This window comes from Triticum dicoccoides, chromosome 2A (genome assembly GCF_002162155.2).
Source record: "Triticum dicoccoides isolate Atlit2015 ecotype Zavitan chromosome 2A, WEW_v2.0, whole genome shotgun sequence".
NCBI lineage: Eukaryota > Viridiplantae > Streptophyta > Magnoliopsida > Poales > Poaceae > Triticum > Triticum dicoccoides.
The window spans coordinates 160,537,849-160,558,067 of NC_041382.1; positions in this window are offsets into that span (position 1 = coordinate 160,537,849).

The window sequence follows — 20,219 nt, forward strand, 5'->3', positions numbered from 1 at the left end:
TTCCGCTTCCAGTGACCAGTCCCTTTTGCAGTAGAAGCACTCAGTTTCAGGCTTAGGTCCAGACTTGGTTTTTTTCACTTGAGCAGCAACTTGCTTGCTGTTCTTCTTGAAGTTCCCCTTTCTTCCCTTTGTCCCTTTACTTGAAACTAGTGATTTTGTTTACCATCAACACTTGATGCTTTTCTTGATTTCTACCTTCGTCGATTTCAGCATCACGAAGAGCTTGGGAATCGTTTCCGTTATCCCTTGCATATTATAGTTCATCACGAAGTTCTACTAACTTGGTGATGGTGACTAGAGAATTCTGTCAATCACTATTTTATCTGGAAGATTAACTCCCATTTGATTCAAGCGATTGTAGTACCTAGAAAATTTGAGCACGTGCTCACTGCTTGAGCTATTCTCCTCCATCTTTTAGCTATAGAACTTGTTGGAGACTTCATATCTCTCAACTCGGGTATTTACTTGAAATATTAACTTCAACTCCTGGAACATCTCATATGGTACATGACGTTCAAAACGTCTTTGAAATCCCGATTCTAAGCTATTAAGCCTGGTGCACTAAACTATCAAGTAGTCATCATATTGAGCTAGCCAAACGTTCATAACGTCTACATCTGCTCCTGCAATAGGTCAGTCACCTAGCGGTGAATTAAAGACATAATTCTTCTATGCAGCAATGAGGATAAACCTCAGATCACGGACCCAGTTCGCATCATTGCTACTATCATATTTCAACTTAGTTTTCTCTAGGAACACATATAAAACATAGGGAAGCAATAACGCGAGCTATTGATCTACAACATAGATATGCAAATACTATCAGGACTAAGTTCATGATAAATTAAAGTTCAATTAATCATATTACTTAAGAACTCCCACTTAGAAAGACATCCCTCTAATCTTCTAAGTGATCACGTGATCCAAATCAACTAAACCATAACCGATCATCACATGAAATGGAGTAGTTTTCAATGGTGAACATCACTATGTTGATCATATCTACTATATGATTCACGCTCGACCTTTCGGTCTCAGTGTTCCGAGGCCATATCTGCATATGCTAGGCTCGTCAAGTTTAACCTGAGTATTCTGCGTGTGCAAAACTAGCTTGCACCCGTTGTAGATGGACGTAGAGCTTATCACACCCGATCATCACGTTGTGTCTAGGCACGACGAACTTTGGCAACGGTGCATACTCAGGGAGAACACTTTTATCTTGAAATTTAGTGAGAGATCATCTTATAATGCTACCGTCAACCAAAGCAAGATAAGATGCATAAAAGATAAACATCACATGTAATCAATATAAGTGATATGATATGGTCATCATCATCTTGTGCTTGTGATCTCCATCTCCGAAGCACCGTCATGATCACCATCGTCACCGGCGCGACACCTTGATCTCCATCGTAGCATCGTTGTCGTCTCGCCAATCTTATGCTTCCACGACTATCGCTACCGCTTAGTGATAAAGTAAAGCATTACAGCGCAATTGCATTGCATACAATAAAGCGACAACCATATGGCTCCTGCCAGTTGCCGATAACTCGGTTACAAAACATGATCATCTCATACAATAAAATTTAGCATCATGTCTTGACCATATCACATCACAACATGCCCTGCAAAAACAAGTTAGACGTCCTCTACTTTGTTGTTGCAAGTTTTACGTGGCTGCTACGGGCTTAGTAAGAACCGTTCTTACCTACGCATCAAAACCACAATAATAGTTTGTCAAGTTGGTGCTGTTTTAACCTTCGCAAGGACCGGGCGTAGCCACACTTGGTTCAACTAAAGTTGGAGAAACTGACACCTGCCAGCCACCTGTGTGCAAAGCACGTCGGTAGAACCAGTCTCGCGTAAGCGTACGCGTAATGTCGGTCCGGGCCGCTTCATCCAACAATACCGCCGAACCAAAGTATGACATGCCGATAAGCAGTATGACTTATATCACCCACAACTCACTTGTGTTCTACTCGTGCACAACACAACGCATAAAACCTGGCACGGATGCCACTATTGGAGAACGTAGTAATTTCAAAATTTTCATACGCACACGTAAGATCATGGTGATGCATAGCAACAAGAGGGGAGAGTATTGTCTACCTACCCTCGTAGACCGGAAGCGGAAGCGTTAGAACAACGCGGTTGATGTAGTCGTACGTCTTCACGATCTGACCGATCAAGTACTGAAACTACGGCACCTTCGAGTTCTAGCACAGTTCAGCTTAATGACGATCCCCGGACTCTGATCCAGCAGAATGTCGGGGTAGAGTTCCGTCAGCACGACGGCGTGGTGACGATCTTGATGTTCTACCGCCGCAGGGCTTCGCCTAAGCACTGCTACAATATTATCGAGGATTATGGTGGAGGGGGCACCGCACACGGCTAAGAGATCAATGATCTATTGTTGTGTCTATGGGGTGCCCCCCTGCCCCCGTATATAAAGGAGCAAGGGAGGGAGGCGGCCGGCCTAGGAGGAGGGCGCGCCAAGGGGGAGTCCTACTCCCATCGGGAGTAGGACTCCTCCTTCCCTTGTTGGAGTAGGAGAGAAGGAAAGAGGGGGAGAGGAACAAGGAAAAGTGGGTTGCACCCCTTGTCCAATTCGGACCAGAGAGGGGGCGCGCGCCTCCTTTCTTTTGGCCTCTCTCCTCTATTCCCGTATGGCCCAATAAGGCCCATATACTCACCGGCGAATTCCCGTAACTCTCCGGTACTCCAAAAAATACCCGAATCACTCGGAACCTTTCCGATGTCCGAATATAGTCGTCCAATATATCGATCTTTACGTCTCGACCATTTCGAGACTCCTCGTCATGTCCCTGATCTCATCCGGGACTCCGAACTCCATCCGTACATCAAAACTCATAAACTCATAATATAACTGTCATCGAAACCTTAAGCGTGCGGACCCTACGGGTTCGAGAACAATGTAGACATGAACGAGACACATCTCTGGTCAATAACCAATAGCGGAACCTGGATGCTCATATTGGCTCCCACATATTCTACGAAGATCTTTATCGGTCAGACCGCATAACAACATACGTTGTTCCCTTTGTCATCGGTATGTTACTTGCCCGAGATTCGATCGTCGGTATCTCAATACCTAGTTCAATCTCGTTACCGGCAAGTCTCTTTACTCGTTCCGTAATACATCATCCTGCAACTAACTCGTTAGTTGCAATGCTTGCAAGGCTTATAGTGATGTGCATTACCTAGTGGGCCCAGAGATACCTCTCCGACAATCGGAGTGACAAATCCTAATCTTGAAATACGCCAACCCAACAAGTACCCAGTTACATTGTGACATTTGGTAGCACACAAAGTGTTCCTCTGGTAAACGGGAGTTGCATAATCTCAAAGTCATAGGAACATGTATAAGTCATGAGGAAAGCAATAGCAACAAACTAAACGATCAAGTGCTATGCTAACGGAATGGGTCAAGTCAATCACATCATTCTCCTAATGATGTGATCCTGTTAATCAAATGACAACTCATGTCTATGGTTAGGAAACATAACCATCTTTGATCAACGAGCTAGTCAAGTAGAGGCATACTAGTGACACTATGTTTGTCCATGTATTCACAGATGTATTATGTTTCCGGTTAATAAAATTCTAGTATGAATAATAAACATTTATCATGATACAAGGAAATAAATAATAACTTTATTATTGCCTCTAGGGCATATTTATTTCACTTGGTAGTAATGAGATTAAAAAACTTGTGAAGACAAAGGGCAAGATCATTGTGCTTTGTAGGATGATTGTCTCTATATTTGTAGTGCATGTACCACTCATGACACATGCGGTATATATGACTCTACCTAGTGGAATAAACACTAGACCCACCACCAATGTATTGGTCGTTACACGCACAGAGCAAGCAATGGGCTATGTAGGATGTATCATGGGCATGCCCTCGGCCCACGTGGAATGGATCCCTGGCTGGCCAGGTCTGGGGCTTATTTGGCTCTTGGCGTGCGCCCAGTAGGGTTATCTGATACGTCTTTGTCATATCTATAATTTTTTATTGTTCCATACCAATATTCTACAACTTTTACATACTTTTGGCAACTTTTTATACTATTTTTGGGACTAACATATTGATCCAGTGCCCAGTTCCAGTTCCTGTTTGTTGCATGTTTCTTGTTTCACGGAAAATCCATAGCAAATAGAGTTCAAACGGGATAAAAACTTACGGAGATTTTTTTGGAATATATGTGAATTTTGGGAAGTGGAATCAATGCGAGATGATGCCTGAGGGGCCCACAAGGGTTAGGGGCACGCCCAAGGGGGTAGGGAGCGCCTTGGGCCCTCTTGGCCACTCCGTAAGGTGGTTGGTGCCCTTCCTTCACCACAAGGAAGCCAATATCCGGATAAGAGTTGTGTCAAAATTTCAGCCCAGTCGAAGTTAGGGATCTCTAGGAATTTAACAAACGGTGAAAGGGCAGAATCGGGGAGCGCAGAAACAGAAGGAAACAAAGAGAGATATCTAATCTCGGAGGGGCTCTCGCCCCTCCGCCGCCATGGAGGCCATGGACCAGAGAGGAAACCCTTCTCCCATCTAGGGGAAGGTCAAGGAAGAAGAAGAAGGGGGGCTCACTCCGCCTCTCTCTCGGTGGCGCCAGAACGCCGCAGGGGCCATCATTGCGACAACGATCTACACCAACAACTTCACCGCTGTCATCACCAACTCTTCCCCCCCCCCTCTATGCAGCGGTGTAACCCCTCTTTTACCCGCTGTAATCTCTACTTAAACATCATGCTCAATGCTATATATTATTTCCCAATTATGTATGGCTATCCTATGATGTTTGAGTAGATCCGTTTTGTCCTATGGGTTAATTGATGATCGTGATTGGTTTGAGTTGCATGTTTTATTATTGGTGCTGTCCTATGGTGCTCTATGTGTTGCGCAAGCGTGAGGGATCCCCGCTGTAGGGTTTGCAATATGTTCATGATTTTCTTACGGTGGGTGGCGTGAGTGACAGAAGCACAGACCCGAGTAAGTAGGTTGTTTGCGTATGGGAGTAAAAGAGGACTTGATGCCTTATAATGCTATGGTTGGGTTTTACCTTAATGATCTTTAGTAGTTGTGGATGCTTGCTAGAGTTCCAATCATAAGTTCATATGATCCAAGAAAAGAAAGTATGTTATCTTATGCCTCTCCCTCAAATAAAATTGCAATAATGATTACCTGTCTAGTTATCGATTGTCTAGGGACAAATAACTTTCTCGTGACAAAAAGCTCTCTACTGAAACTAATTTAGTTGTGTATTTATCTAAACAGCCCCTAGCTTTTATTTACGTGCTCTTTATTATCTTGCAAACCTATCCAACAACACCTACAAAGTACTTCTAGTTTCATACTTGTTTTAGGTAAAGCGAACGTTAAGTGTGCGTGGAGTTGTATCGGTGGTCGATAGATCTTGAGGGAATATTTGTTCTACCTTTAGCTCATCATTGGGTTCGACACTCCTACTTATCGAAAGAGGCTACAATTGATCCCCTATACTTGTGGGTTATCAAGACCTTTTTCTGGCACCGTTGTCGGGGAGCAATAGCGTGGGTTGAATATTCTCGTGTGTGCTTGTTTGCTTTATCACTAAGTGGATTTTATTTGATGTTCTAAGTTGTTCTCTATCTTTAGTTATGGATATGGAACACGAAATACCAAAAAAATAGGTTTACTTGCTACTCTTGGAGATGGGGAACCTCCTAAAACCCTCGATGCTCATTATGTGCAAGATATTATGCACTACTTTAATAATCCTGAGAAAACCCCATTCAATTATATAACGGGAGACACGTTGGATCAACGTGAATACTTTAGGGATTACTGCTTGACTCAAAAAGGGAAGCTATTATGGGATCAAATTTATATGTTGCATTGGTATGCTCCAACTATGCTTGAGATATGATTATACTTGTTGCTCTAGGATGAAAGCTCCACACCTTCCCTTTTCATGCAAATTTAATGATAATGAAACCTTAGCTTCTTAAGCTAATGGTATATATGATTACTATGATGTGGAACGAAAAGAAGAATCCACAACTACTTGTGAAATTGAATCTTTGTTTAAAGAGTTTGAAGATTTTGATGATTCAGTTTATAGACCTAAAAATTTAGCTATCCTTAAATATTGCTATGAGAATTATAAATACAATTATGATATTGATGAATTTATTGAGAAAGTCTCCGCTGTCCGAGAAGAGACTAATATTTTGCAGGAGTCTATGGAAGAAGAAATTGATGAAACTATGAGCTCATTGGATGAAAAAGATGATGAGGAGAGCGAAGAATAGAAGGAGGAAGATCGGATTAGCTACCCGTTCCCACCTTCTAATGAGGGTAACTCTCCAACTCATACATTATTTAATGTCCCTTCGTTCTTACTGAAGGATGAATGCCATGATAATTGCTATGATCCCGTTGATTCGTTTGAAATATCCCTTTTTGATGAACTTGATGCTCGCTATTCTTGTGGCCAAGATGCCAATATGAATTATTCTTATGGAGATGAACTTTCTATTGTTCCTTATGTTAAACATGAAATTATTGCTATTGAACGCACACATGATAGTCCTCTTATCTTTTTGAATTCTCCAAACTACACTATATCGGAGAAGTTTGCACTTATTAAGGATTATATTGATGGGTGGCCTTTTACCGTTGCACATGATAATTTTGATGAATATAATATGCATGTGCTTGATGCTCCTACTTGCAATTATTATGACATAGGAACTACATCTCTGCCTCTCTATGTTTCCAACACGATAAAATTGCAACAAACTTCTTATGTTGTGCATTGGCCTTTACTTGATGTGCATGAATTGTTCTTGTATGACATGCCAATGCATAGTAAGAGAGTTAGACTTCGTCATTGCTTGATATATGTTTCTTTGTGCTAACTACTAAATGCCAAACCATTGCTAATTCAAATTGGCTTTGATATACCTTGGGATCCGGGTGGATTCATTACTTGAGCACCTTATGCCTAGCTTAATGGCTTTAAAGAGAGCGCTACCAGGGAGATAGTCGGAAGTTTTAGAGAGTCATTTATTTCTGTTGAGTGCTTTTATAGAGTTTAAAAACAAAAAAATAAAGAGGGGAACCCAAAACTTTTCAAAAAGGAAAGTGAAAGTGAGAGAGACAAGCATTGTTGAAGTGAGGGAGCTCCTTGAACTTTGTTCATGCTCACGGAAACTTTGTGAATCTTGATTACAGAAACTTTTCAACAAAAATAATTATCCCCTTGTACAATTCCATTGTATTATAAAAAGTAATGTGCCAAGATTTGCCTTTAGGATGTTTACATTGCTTGTTGCTTTGTGCGGTGCAAAACAGAAACTTTGGCTGTAGTGTGCGATTTTACATTTTTTACTAGAACATCAAACGGTTCTGAAACTTTTTGCACTGTCTTTCTATAAAAAAATATTTTTCCTAATTTTTTCAGAATTTTTGGATTACCATAAGTATGGTGAATGTTCAGATTACTACAGACTGTCCTGTTTCTGACAGATTCTGTTTTTCGTGCATTGTTTGCTTGTTTTGATGAAACTATCAATTTCTATCAGTAGATTAAGCCATGGAGAAGTTATATTACAGTAGCTAAAATGCAAAAACAAAATATGAATTGGTTTGAAACAGTACTTAGAGTAGTGATTTGCTTTATTATACTAACGGATCTTACCGAACTTTCTGTTGAGTTTTGTGTGGATGAAGTGATCAAGGATCGAGGAGGTCTCGATATGAGGAAAGGAGGAGAGGCAAGAGCTCAATCTTGGGGATTCCCAAGGCAACCCAAGTAAATATTCAAGGAGACTCAAGCATCTAAGCTTGGGGATGCCCCAGAAGGCATCCCATCTTTCTTCAACCAGTATCAGTATGTTTTCGGTTTCATTTCGTTCATGTGATATGTGCAAATCTTGGAGTGTATTTTGCATTCAGTTTTCACTTTTCTTTGATGCACCATGCTGGTATGAGATAGTCCATGGTTGATTTATATAATGCTCATTGCACTTCACTTATATCTTTTGAGTATGGCTTTCTAGAATGCTTCATGTGCATCACATATATCATTTGAAGTTTGGATTGCCTGTTTCCCTACACATAGAAAACCGCCATTTGTAGAATGCTCTTTTGCTTAACTTATATTTGTTAGAGCGTGGGCATATCTTCTGTAGAAAGAATTAAACTCTCTTCACTAGTACAGCGAGCTCCTAAACAAACGGTTTTTAACCCCTTTCCGCGACGGCATTTGGAACCGTCGCCAAGTGAGTGTGGGCGATAGGGGGGTCCTTCCCACACGACCCAGAAACCATCGGGGATATGCCCTCCTGGCACACACGTTCGGAAAAATGAGGTCGTGTGTGACCGGCGAGCGCTCAAATACGGAAATACGTACAATAGAGATAAAAATACAATTATATGGCGAAATTATTTCTGGTCGCAAGTACATCCCACACAGTCACTCCCCACTAAACGTTTCCGTTCGTACGTACATCCCACACAGTCGCTCCAAGAAAAACGTTTCCGTTCACAGGTACATCACACACAATTTTTCCTGCTAAATCGCTTGCATTATTGAATAGATCACACACGGTCCATGGAAGAAACTGTGTGGCAAAGGTTGTCCATCACACACAGTTTTCATGTGGTAAACATTTGCGCAAGGTGGCCTAACGCAAACAGTTTTCAAGAGAAAGTGTGTGTGATTGTTCATTGATCCAACACGGTTTATTCCTAGAAACTATGTGCGTTGTCTGAGGTTATCGCCCATGGTATTTTTTCAACAACCGTTTGTAATAGAAAAACCAATTAGGAGGCTAATTATCCTATTATTCATAATCCATTTATTAATCTAATTGACAGTTCATATTAAGCACACAATATATTTCATTTTCATAATTGAAATACATCAGAGTACAACATCATATAGCTTCAGCACTCGGCTACCCCATTACACAACTACACCAGGACCAAGTTTCACATGCAACATCTATAACCTTTCAAAATTAGCATCATAGACGGTACATAGACAGATGTATCTCATCTGGAAAACTGCGGAAGCAGAAGGCGAATATTGAGCCTTCATTGATGTTGAAGGTCTTTGTAACTTTAGGCCGGTGCATGTGGATGATTGACCGTCCATCCTTCCTCCTCTTCAGGAACACTTCAATATTGAGTTGTGGGTGTTGTATGAATGCCTTCCTTGCCTCCTGACCATACAGGTGGTTTGAGATGTAATCATTAGTGAACTACTTTGGAAAGGCCTGAAAATAAGGATGTGCATAAATATCCTCTCTATATTGGAAATGGGGCAAAGGAATAAAAAAGGCAAGGTATAATAGTCAGTATCGTCCTATAGTGAACTGATGTCTTCTTCATTGCGCAGACAAATATCTTTTTGTTTTTTGTCGCTAATTTCTTTATCCTAACAATCTTTCTAAGTTTCTTGACTTGACTGATATTCATGGACAACTCATTTCCCCATATGCAAAAAGGGTCGAACAGTGGGTCAAAACCTCCGACAGCAGGACCTACATGTGCAAGACCAAATTGTTAAAAACCTAAATATTAGAATGGTTCTTGCAATTGCACAATAATGTGCTATTAGACAATGGACCATGCACGTGCTAACCTCGATTGTAAACATCAGTCCTTCCCATTGTTTCCCTGCAACACATATAAGGTAGTTAGTCATCAGGTTAAGTAAGGGTTCGCATGCTATCAGTAAAATATGTTGATGAAAAATAATCACATTGCAGATTCATCAGTTTAATTGAAGCCGCACGGAAAACCCATTTATCCAAACCAAGCATGATTAAGAACTAGGAAATATAGCACTTGTATATGTTTCTCATGTATTAAGTGCAGCCAAATTCGATTTATTCCTCACATGCACAACAATACAAAATTCTACCGATGACAATTGGACATCGCATTGAAGAATTGAACCAAGAAGTTAACTAAACACCACAACAAATGAACCAGACATTAACTGCGCACCACATTGCACAATATAACATACTCCTAATAGAAGATCAGACAGTTAACCAAACAGTTAACTACAGCCAATTGTAGCAATTGTATTTGTTTCTCATGTATTTACTACAGCCAAATTCAATTTATTCCTCACATGGTATACAATAACAGAATGCACCCACAATTTTGTAAAGATAAATTCGATTTATTTCTCACATGGAAGACAATACAAAATTGCAGCCTGAAGAATTGAACATCACATTTGCAGAATTGAACCAAACAGTTAACTGAAGATGACAACTAATTAACAAAACAGTTAATAAGTGAGCACCACACTGCACGACATATAGAACATATACACTAGAGCAACAGATTGCATGGTAAAATTAGATAGCATAATGCACTAGAATTTGTGAAGGAAAGGCAGGAGCAGCACACACAACGGGTAAACCGAGCATGCTTAACCGACGTAGCTAGCAAATGGCAAGGTGCTCCTTCAAGATCTGGGGGTCGGCATGAATGGCAGCCATCGCGACCTTATCTGCGCGTGCGGCCGCGATTCGCTTCTCCGCTGCCAAATGCTCCTTGAGGCCCTGGCTATACTGTGTGCACCATGGCTTAGGCCGGTGCTTATTTGGTGGAGGGGTTGGTGATTTGGGTGGAAGGTGTCGCGCTCGCGCCGACGATAGGGGCATGTGGGATGTGGAAGGAGGAGGAGGAGGAGGAGGATGGGGGTCGGGTGTGGATTGCCTGCCTGGATAGGCGAGGCCGACGAGCGTGAAGGAGGGTCGCCGGCGAGGAGGCGGCGGCGCTGCAAGCAAGGAGTGAAGGTTTCAACTTGGAAAGGAAGGCGGAAAGAGGGGAAATGTGGCTTTTGGTAAGCGGGGGATGGGGAGGTAGATATTTCCACGAAGCCGAAAATTTGGAATCGCTTCAGCCAAAAAACTGGCGTGCAAAGTGTCATCAGACACGGTCCCTTATTCAGACATGGTCTGAAGATATTTTGTGTTGCATCTCACATGGTCGGTTATAATAAACTGTGTGGGATCTACTTGATTTTTCGTCTTGATTTAAATTACATAATGGGGTCATAGCGGCCATGGACGGTGTTTGAATTGTTAGACCTTTTATCTGCAGTGATCATAAAAGAATTGGAATTATTCAGGGTTTGTTTGGACATTTTTATGCATTAAGTGAGTTTTCAATGCATTTATGTGCATAATTCAAATTTTAACTACATACACGTGCTCCAATGCATTTAAATTCTTTAAAAATCAAATATTTGTCCTTGGGTGCATGCTTAGGTCCCATGCAAGAAATGGGTATGAATTTCAAACACCATGGCACCGTTGATTGCCGGCAAAACATTGAGATGCCTAGTTTTAAAATTCTAGTAAATCCAAAACTCGTCTGAAATTCATGAAACTTGGCATGCTACCATGGAGCGGCATCAACATGTCATGGTAAAAAATGTGTCCCATTTGGGGCAGGTTTGGGTATATGCTTCTCACAACAAGCATGATGGTTTTCGGTAGGGAACGTCCCACCTTTGGGGACGAAATGATATCCATTGCCTCTTATTGCTTTCAAAAAGTTTTCTCGCGTCAACATAGAACAACAGGAGTGTTGTGTGAATTTTTGTGATTTTTCGGGGTTCGTTTGGACATTTTTATGCATTAAGTGAGTTTTCAATGCATTTATGTGCATAATTCAAATTTGAACTACATGCACATGCTCCAGTGCATATAAATTGGTTGAAAAATCAAATCTGTGTCCTTGGGTGCATGCTTAGGTCCCATGCAAGTAATGGGAATGAATTTCAAACACCAAGGCACCGTTGATTACCGGCAAAACATTGAGATGACTGGTTTTTAAATTCTAGTAAACCCAAAACTCGTCTGAAATTCATGAAACTTGGCATGCTATCATGGAGCGGCATCAACATGTTGTGGTAAAAGTTTTGTCCCATTTGGGGCTGGTTTGGGTATATGCTTCTCACAAACCGTAGCTTCTCACAACAAGCATGATGGTTTTCGGTAGGGAACGTCCCACCTTTGGGGACAAAACAATATCCATTGCCTCTTATTGCTTTCAAATTTTTTCTCGTGTCAACATAGAACAACATGAGTGTTGTGTGAATTTTTATGATTTTTCAGGGTTCGTTTGGACATTTTTATGCATTAAGTGAGTTTTCAATGCATTTATGTGCATAATTCAAATTTGAAGTACATGCATATGCTCCAGTGCATATAAATTGGATGAAAAATCAAATATGTGTCCTTGGGTGCATGCTTAGGTCCCATGCAAGAAATGGGAATGAATTTCAAACACCAGGGCACCATTGATTGCCGGGAAAACATTGAGATGCCTAGTTTTTAAATTCTAGTAAATCCAAAACTTGTCTAAAATTCATGAAACTTGGCATGCTATCATGGAGCGGCATCAACATGCCATGATAAAAGTTTTGTCCCATTTGGGGGCAGGTTTGGGTATACGCTTCTCACAAACCGGGGCTTCTCACAACAAGCATGATGGTTTTCGGTAGGGAACGTCCCACCTTTGGGGACGAAATGATATCCATTGCCTCTTATTTCTTTCAGAAAAATTCTCGTGTCAACATAGAAAAACAGGAGTGTTGTGTGAATTTTTGTGATTTTTCGGGGTTCGTTTGGACATTTTAATGCACTAAATGAGTTTTAAGTGCATTTATGTGCATAATTCAAATTTGAACTACATGCACATGCTCGAGTTTATATAAATTGGTTGAAAAAACAAATATGTGTCCTTGGGTGCATGTTTAGGTCCCATGCAAGAAATGGGAAAGAATTTTAAACACCAGGGCACCGTTGAGTGTCGGAAAAACATTGAGATGCCTGGTTTTTAAATTCTAGTAAATCCAAAACTCGTCTGAAATTCATGAAACTTGGCATGCTATGATGGAGCGGCATCAACATGCCGTGGTACAAATTTTGTCCCATCTGGGGCAGGTTTGGGTATATGCTTCTCACAAACCGGAGCTTCTCACAACAAGCATGATGGTTTTCGGTAGGGAACATCCCACCTTTGGGGACGAAACGATATCCATTGCCTCTTATAGCTTTCAATTTTTTTTCTCGTGTCAACATAGAACAACAGGAGTGTTGTGTGAATTTTTGTGATTTTTCGGGGTTTGTTTCGACATTTTTATGCATTAACTGAGTTTTCAATGCATCTATGTGCATAATTCAAATTTGAACTACATGCACATGCTCCAGTGCATATAAATTGGTTGAGAAAATCAAATTTGTGTCCTTGGGCGCATGCTTAGGTCCCATGCAAGAAATGGGAATGAATTTCAAACACTAGGGCACCGTTGATTACCGGCAAAACATTGAGATGCCTGGTTTTTAAATTCTAGTAAATCCAAAATTTTGTTAACCATTCATGTGACACCATGTTTCTTGGTTTTAACGGCTGTAGGAGGCGTCGTGCGGACAGCTGCTTGACCTTGACTGAACGAGAGGCGTGCGAGCGCCGTCCAGTGCGCAGGCTGACCGAGAGGCGTGCAAGCTATCCTCGAGTGCGTATGCTCACCGGGAAGTGTGCAAGTTGTATGCTACGCAGGCTCACTGGGAAGCAAGCCCTTTGACTTCCATGGCCGCCCACCTTGCTTGCATCCTCTCCATTAATGGCACCCAAGCCGCAGTTTAATTCGCTTTTTTAATATAAAACACTCATCGCTAACGTTTTAGTTAGAACACCCGTATGCAAACCGATAGCTTCCCCAGGAAGCCAAGAGAAAATGTGCCGAGTAGGATTTCTGCAACTCTTGATCGCAAATGTTTTAGATAGACACCCGTATGCAAAGTGAGAGCAGCGCAGGATTTGTGCATCCCTTCAACGCAAATGGATGTTTTGGATGACCCGTGTGCAACCACGTACAAACAATTTGGTAAGATTTGCATCTGTCGTATTGGGTATGTTGCCATTTCTCAAACTGGAAAATTTGCATTTGTTGATCTAGTAATGTTGCCATTTGTCAATCCTTGTAACACTGTGATTTGTCAAAATATGCAGCTAGAAATCATTAGCACTATGTAATTTTTGCAACTAAAATTCAGTCATTAAGCATAGGTTTCATTCATAGATTAAGCAGTCGTTCTTAATTTATACAAATAGTTCAACTCGACAGTTGAACTAACCAAACTTCTCCCCAATTGTTGCCAACCACGTACTAAAATAGCTAGTTCAACTATATATACTAGCTAATTTTACATACGATGTACAGTTCGACCACACATCTATAGTCAGATGAACTGAACAAAATAGCCCCTAAATACTACTACTACCACGGAGGGGATTTGTGCTACTTCCGACAGCCTCTCCTCTACTGAGCGCGCTCAACAAGAGGCAAAGGAGGAGGAGCCTACCGACGAGCTGGACAAATGCAATACAGTGCCTGCCGCTGCTGCACGTTCAGCGATGCTCGCCAGCTCGAACGCCCACTGCCGCTCCAGACGATCCCTCTGGAAGTGGTCGAACTGCTCATAAATCTCCCGATTCCTTGCCTCTGCTTCGGCATGTGCTGCGGCCATGGCTGCGGTAAGGCTCTTTGCGTGCTCGGCGAGGCGCTCCTCCTCCTCCCACGGGAACTCGATGTAGTGCGCAAGGTCGCTGACGCATGTGCGGGCCTCCACCTCCACCTCCCTCCTTCGACGGCGGTGGCGGAGCGGTCGATGGTGGGCTGGTGGCCACGGTGGCCGACGATGGGGTGGCGGCCACGACCACCACCTCCTGCCTTCAGGCCGCGGTGGCGGAGCGGATGATGGCCATGGTGGCCAGCAGTGGGATGGCGACCACGACGGCCACCTCCCGCCTTTGGGCCGCGGCGGTAAAGCGGGAGATGGCCCTGGCTTTCGATGATGGTGTGGCGGCAACGGCGGCCGACAACAGCTGCCGACGGGCAGCGGCGATGGAGCGTGTGGTGGGTGTTTCGCGCACACCCAACAAGCACGCCACGCGCACTACACTACGCTAGGGACTACGCCGCCACCGCGGTATAGCCTCCCAGCTGGAGCTGTCCTCTGATGACGGTGGAGTGGCTGAGCGACGACGACGGACCGGTGCCATTGGCGATTGTGGGAGAAGCAGATGAGATAAGCTACAGGGAGGGAGGGGAAAATGCGACGTAGGACTCACCGGCCATGAGGGTTTTTATAGAAGGCCAGCAAGCATTGGGATTTTGGGGAATTTCACCGAGTTGGGCGGGAACCTACGAGGTTGCGCGGGAATGGGCTCATCGAGGATTCATTGGCGCCACCGTTTGGCCAAAAGAACGCCCCTGCGCACTGCGCAAGCTTGCGTTGTAAGCCGTCTGCGGCAGCGGGGTGACAAGACGTGCGAGAGGAGGACGAGAGGACACATACACATACAGCTAATAAAAAAACGTTTGCGATTTAATTACATACTATACCCCCGTCCTGGTTTATAAGTAGGATTTAACTAATAAAATATGAATGCATGTCGCCATAGATTATATCGTTGGAGTCGTATTTGAACATAGTTTCCAGCTATACAATTTTTGTAACATGCATTAACTCTTTTTTGGTTAAATTTAAGGTTATACACCAGCAAGCGTTTGCCCGCAACACACACGGCTTATTCCATCACAAATAGCTCTGATGGATCAACTGTCTGCCACGTATCACACATGCAACTCTAATCTGATTCGTGCTTGATGTCTCCGACATCACTCGCACAGTTCATCTTATTTGCCATGTATCACTGTGTCGTCCTCTGCTCACGTCCCTTGGCAAGCTCTGCTCGCCGTTAGGCGCCGCAGCGCGCTATGCTCGCTATTAGGCGCCGCAGCGTGCTATGCTCGCCATTAGGCGCTGCAGCACGCTCTGTCGCGTCCGTTGGCGCGCTCTGCTCGCGTCGGTCGGAGTGCTCGGCTTGTGGACAACTTTTCCTTGAGGCGACGCGGAGTGCTCTGCTAGCGTCCCTCCGCACACTCTGCTAGCGCTTGGGCGTGCGCATGATCATGTCGGGGGCCCCATATGCATGCGGTAGCACCGCACGCGTTGCCACATGATGCAGTTACGTGCGGCATGATGGAGTTACACGCTACAAATTAGAATTGCCATCAGGGCCTGCTGATATTCCTGGCCGTCCGGCTTCCCCTTTAATTCCTGTAGCCATTATTACCTTAGTCTCTTCAACCTTTCGATCGCGCCCCACAACACAACAAGCACACCCACGACAACACATAGAGAGGGGATGTCCGACAATGCTCCAATGGAGTTCCGCAAGCATAGAGTGGAGACCCACGCAAGGGAGACATATCTCTCGGTGGTGTACACCATCGACCCGGCCGTGGTGGATGACTACATCAACAGCTTTGAGCAGTTGCTTGCTGGAGACAAGTACAAGGTGGTCGGCATTGACCTCTGGTACACCGCCGGTCGTCCCGACATAGATCAGAAGGTTGTCGTTGCCCAGTTGTGCGTGCTCCATCATGTCCTCATCTACCACTACCGCATGGCCATAGAGCCTTGCGACCGTTTCAACAGGTTTGTCAACAGCACCGACTACAAGTTCGCCATGGTGGATACCAAAGACGATGTAAAAGCGCTCAGTGTTATGGGCTTGGCATGCAAGAACCTTGTCGAAATCCGTGACAACTACAGGGTCTGGGGCAACACGAAGCAGGACTCCCTGGTCGAACTCACCTCGGCCATCATCGACCCCTACTACGAAAAGATGAAGCAGGATGCCTAGAGAACAAGTCCTGTATCCTGGCACAAGTCCTGGATGCAGCAACTGGATGAACCTCACCTCAGGTTTGCGGCCAAGAGAGTGTACACATGCTACGAGATGCACAGGCGGATCGTTGACATGAGGAAGTGCCTCCTTACCCAAATCGACGAGCCTCGATCGAGCCACAAGCAGAGCAAGCATCACAAGAAGTAGATGTTGATCAGATGATCATTTATGCTAGTTAATCATGCATGTAATATATAGATTACTTTATTGGTGTGTGTGGAAATGCGATGTGTGTAGTAGCCACCTACGTAATTATGCATGTAATAGTTTACTTTGGTGTGTGCAAATGCCATGGTTGTAGTACCCACCTATGTAAGTGGATGTTTAATTTGGTTATGCAAGCATGTCCTTATAAGTGTGTGTGTGTATATGTTGTTGTTCTGTATGCAATCCCATCGCACAACACACACGTCTTATTAGCAGCAACCGTCTGTGTTATTATCGGTCTTCACACACATTTTTGATTACAGACCTGTTTGCCGTGTATCACACACATCTTGTTAAGTTGAATCATTTTTGTTCTCATGTCTCAACGCAAACAGTTCATCCGAGTGAACCGCATGTTGTATATCACACACGCCTTGATCTGGCTGACCGTTTGTTTTGTGTTGCCTAATCACAAATAGTTCATCCAAGTGAACCGTATGTTGTGTATCACACACACCTTCATCTGGCTGCCTGTTTCTCTTGTTCCTTCCCATCGCAAATAGTTAATTGAACTGAACCATATGCCCTTCATCGCACACGCAACTAAAACCTGAACCGTGTTTGATGCATCCATCATCGCAAATGTTTTACACATTTCTAACGGTTTTCATACAGCATCGTTTGTGATTATTGCATTGCACACAGTTTCTCGAAGGGTCTCTAATCGTAGTGTCGCGTTAGCAGCATCCTGCAGTAGTGCTTGCTTCACTTATATCTATTTAGAGAGTTGACATGAATTGGTCATTCACATGGTTAGTCATTAAATCCTACATAAAACTTGTAGATCACTGAATATGATATGTTTGATTCCTTACAATATTTTTGCAATATAAAGATGGTGATATTAGAGTCATGCTATTGTGTAGTTGTGGATTGTAGAAATACTTGTGTTGAAGTTTGTGATTCCCGTAGCATGCACGTATGGTGAACCGTTATGTAACGAAGTTGGAGCATGGGGTATTTATTCATTGTCTTCCTTATGAGTGGCGGTCGGGGATGAGAGATGGTCTTTTCCTACCAATATATCCCCCTAGGAGCATGTGCGTAGTACTTTGTTTCGATAACTAATAGATTTTTGCAATAAGTATGTGAGTTCTTTATGACTAACGTTGAGTCCATGGATTATACGCACTCTCACCCTTCCATCATTGCTAGCCTCTTCGATACCATGCATTGCCCTTTCTCACCTTGAGAGTCGGTACAAACTTTTCTGGTGCATCCAAACCCCGTGATATGATACGCTCTATCACACATAAGCCTCCTTATATCTTCCTCGAAACAGTCACCATACCTACCTATAATGGCATTTCCATAGTCATTCCGAGATATATTGCCATGCAACTTCCATCATCATCATATACATGACTTGATCATTTTTTGTCATATTGCTTTGCATGATCATAAGATAGCTAGCATGATGTTTTCATGGCTTGTCCATTTTTTGATTCCATTGCCACGCTAGATCATTGCATATCTCGGTACACCGCCTGAGGCATTCATATAGAGTCATATCTTTGTTCTAGTATCGAGTTGTAATATTAAGTTGTAAGTAAATAAAAGTGTGATGATCATCATTATTAGAACATTGTCCCATGTGAGGTTATCAAAATAAAAGTGGCCAGAGAAGCCCCCCAAAGAGAGAGAGAGAGGCCAAATAAGCCTACAAAAAAGAAAAAAATGAGAGAAAAGAGAGAAAAGAGAGAAGGGACAATGTTACTATCCTTTTACAACACTTGTGCTTCAGAGTAGCACCATGTTCTTCATATAGAGAGTCTCTTCAGCTATCACTTTCATATACTAGTGGGAATTTTCATTATAGAACTTGGCTTGTATATTCCAACGATGGGCTTCCTTAAGTGCCCTAGGTCTTCATGAGCAAGCAAGTTGGATGCACACCCACTTAGTTTCAGTTTGAGCTTTCATACACTTATAGCTCTAGTGCATCTGTTGCATGGCAATCCCTACTCCTCGCATTGACATCAATTGATGAGCATATCCATAGCCCGTTGATTAGCCGCGTCGATGTGAGACTTTCTCCCTTTTTGTGTTCTCCACACAACCTCCATCATCATATTCTATTCCACCTATAGTGCTATATCCATGGCTCACGCTCATGTATTGCGTGAAAGTTTAAAAGGTTTGAGAACATCAAAAGTATGAAACAATTGCTTGGCTTGTCATCGGGGTTGTGCATGATTTGAATATTTTGTGTGATGAAGATGGAGCATAGCCAGACCATATGATTTTGTAGGGATAACTTTCTTTGGCCATGTTATTTTGAAAAGACATGATTGATTTATTAGTATGCTTGAAGTATTATTGTCTTAATGTCAAATGATAGACTATTGCTTTGAATCACTCGTGTCTTAATATTCATGCCATGATTAGATTACATGATTAAGATTATGCTAGGTAGCATTCCGCATCAAAAATTATCTTCTTTATCATTTACCTACTCGAGGACTAGCATGAATTAAGCTTGGGGATGCTGATGCGTCTCCATCGTATCTATAATTTTTTATTGTTCCATGCCAATATTCTACAACTTTTACATACTTTTGGCAACTTTTTATACTATTTTTGGGACTAACATATTGATCCAGTGCCCAGTGCCAGTTCCTGTTTGTTGCATTTTTTGTTTCACAGAAATCCATATCAAACAGAGTCCAAGCGGGATAAAAACTTACGAAGATTGTTTTGGAATATATGTGAACTTTGGGAAGTGGAATCAACGCGAGACGATGCCCAAGGGGCCCACGAGGGTGAGGGGCACGCCCCAGGGGGTAGGGCGCGCCCTAGTCCCTCATGGCCACTCTGTAAGGCGGTTGCTGCCCTTCTTTCACCACAATAAAGCCAATATCCGGATAAAAAACATGTCGAAATTTCAGCCCAATCGGAGTTACGGATCTCCAGGAATTTAAGAAACGGTGAAAGGACAGAATCGAGGAGCGCATAAACAGAAGGAAACAGAGAGAGAGAGAGAGATCCAATCTCGCAGGGGCTCTCCCCACTCCACCGCCATGGAGGCCATACACCAGAGGGGAAACCCTTCTCCCATCTAGGGGAAAGGTCAAGGAAGAATAAGAAGAAGAAGAAGAAGAAGAAGAAGAAGAAGAAGAAGAAGAAGAAGAAGAAGAAGAAGAGGGGGTGATCTCTCCCCCTCTCTCCCGGTGGCGCCGGAACGCCGCCGGGGCCATCATCGCGACAA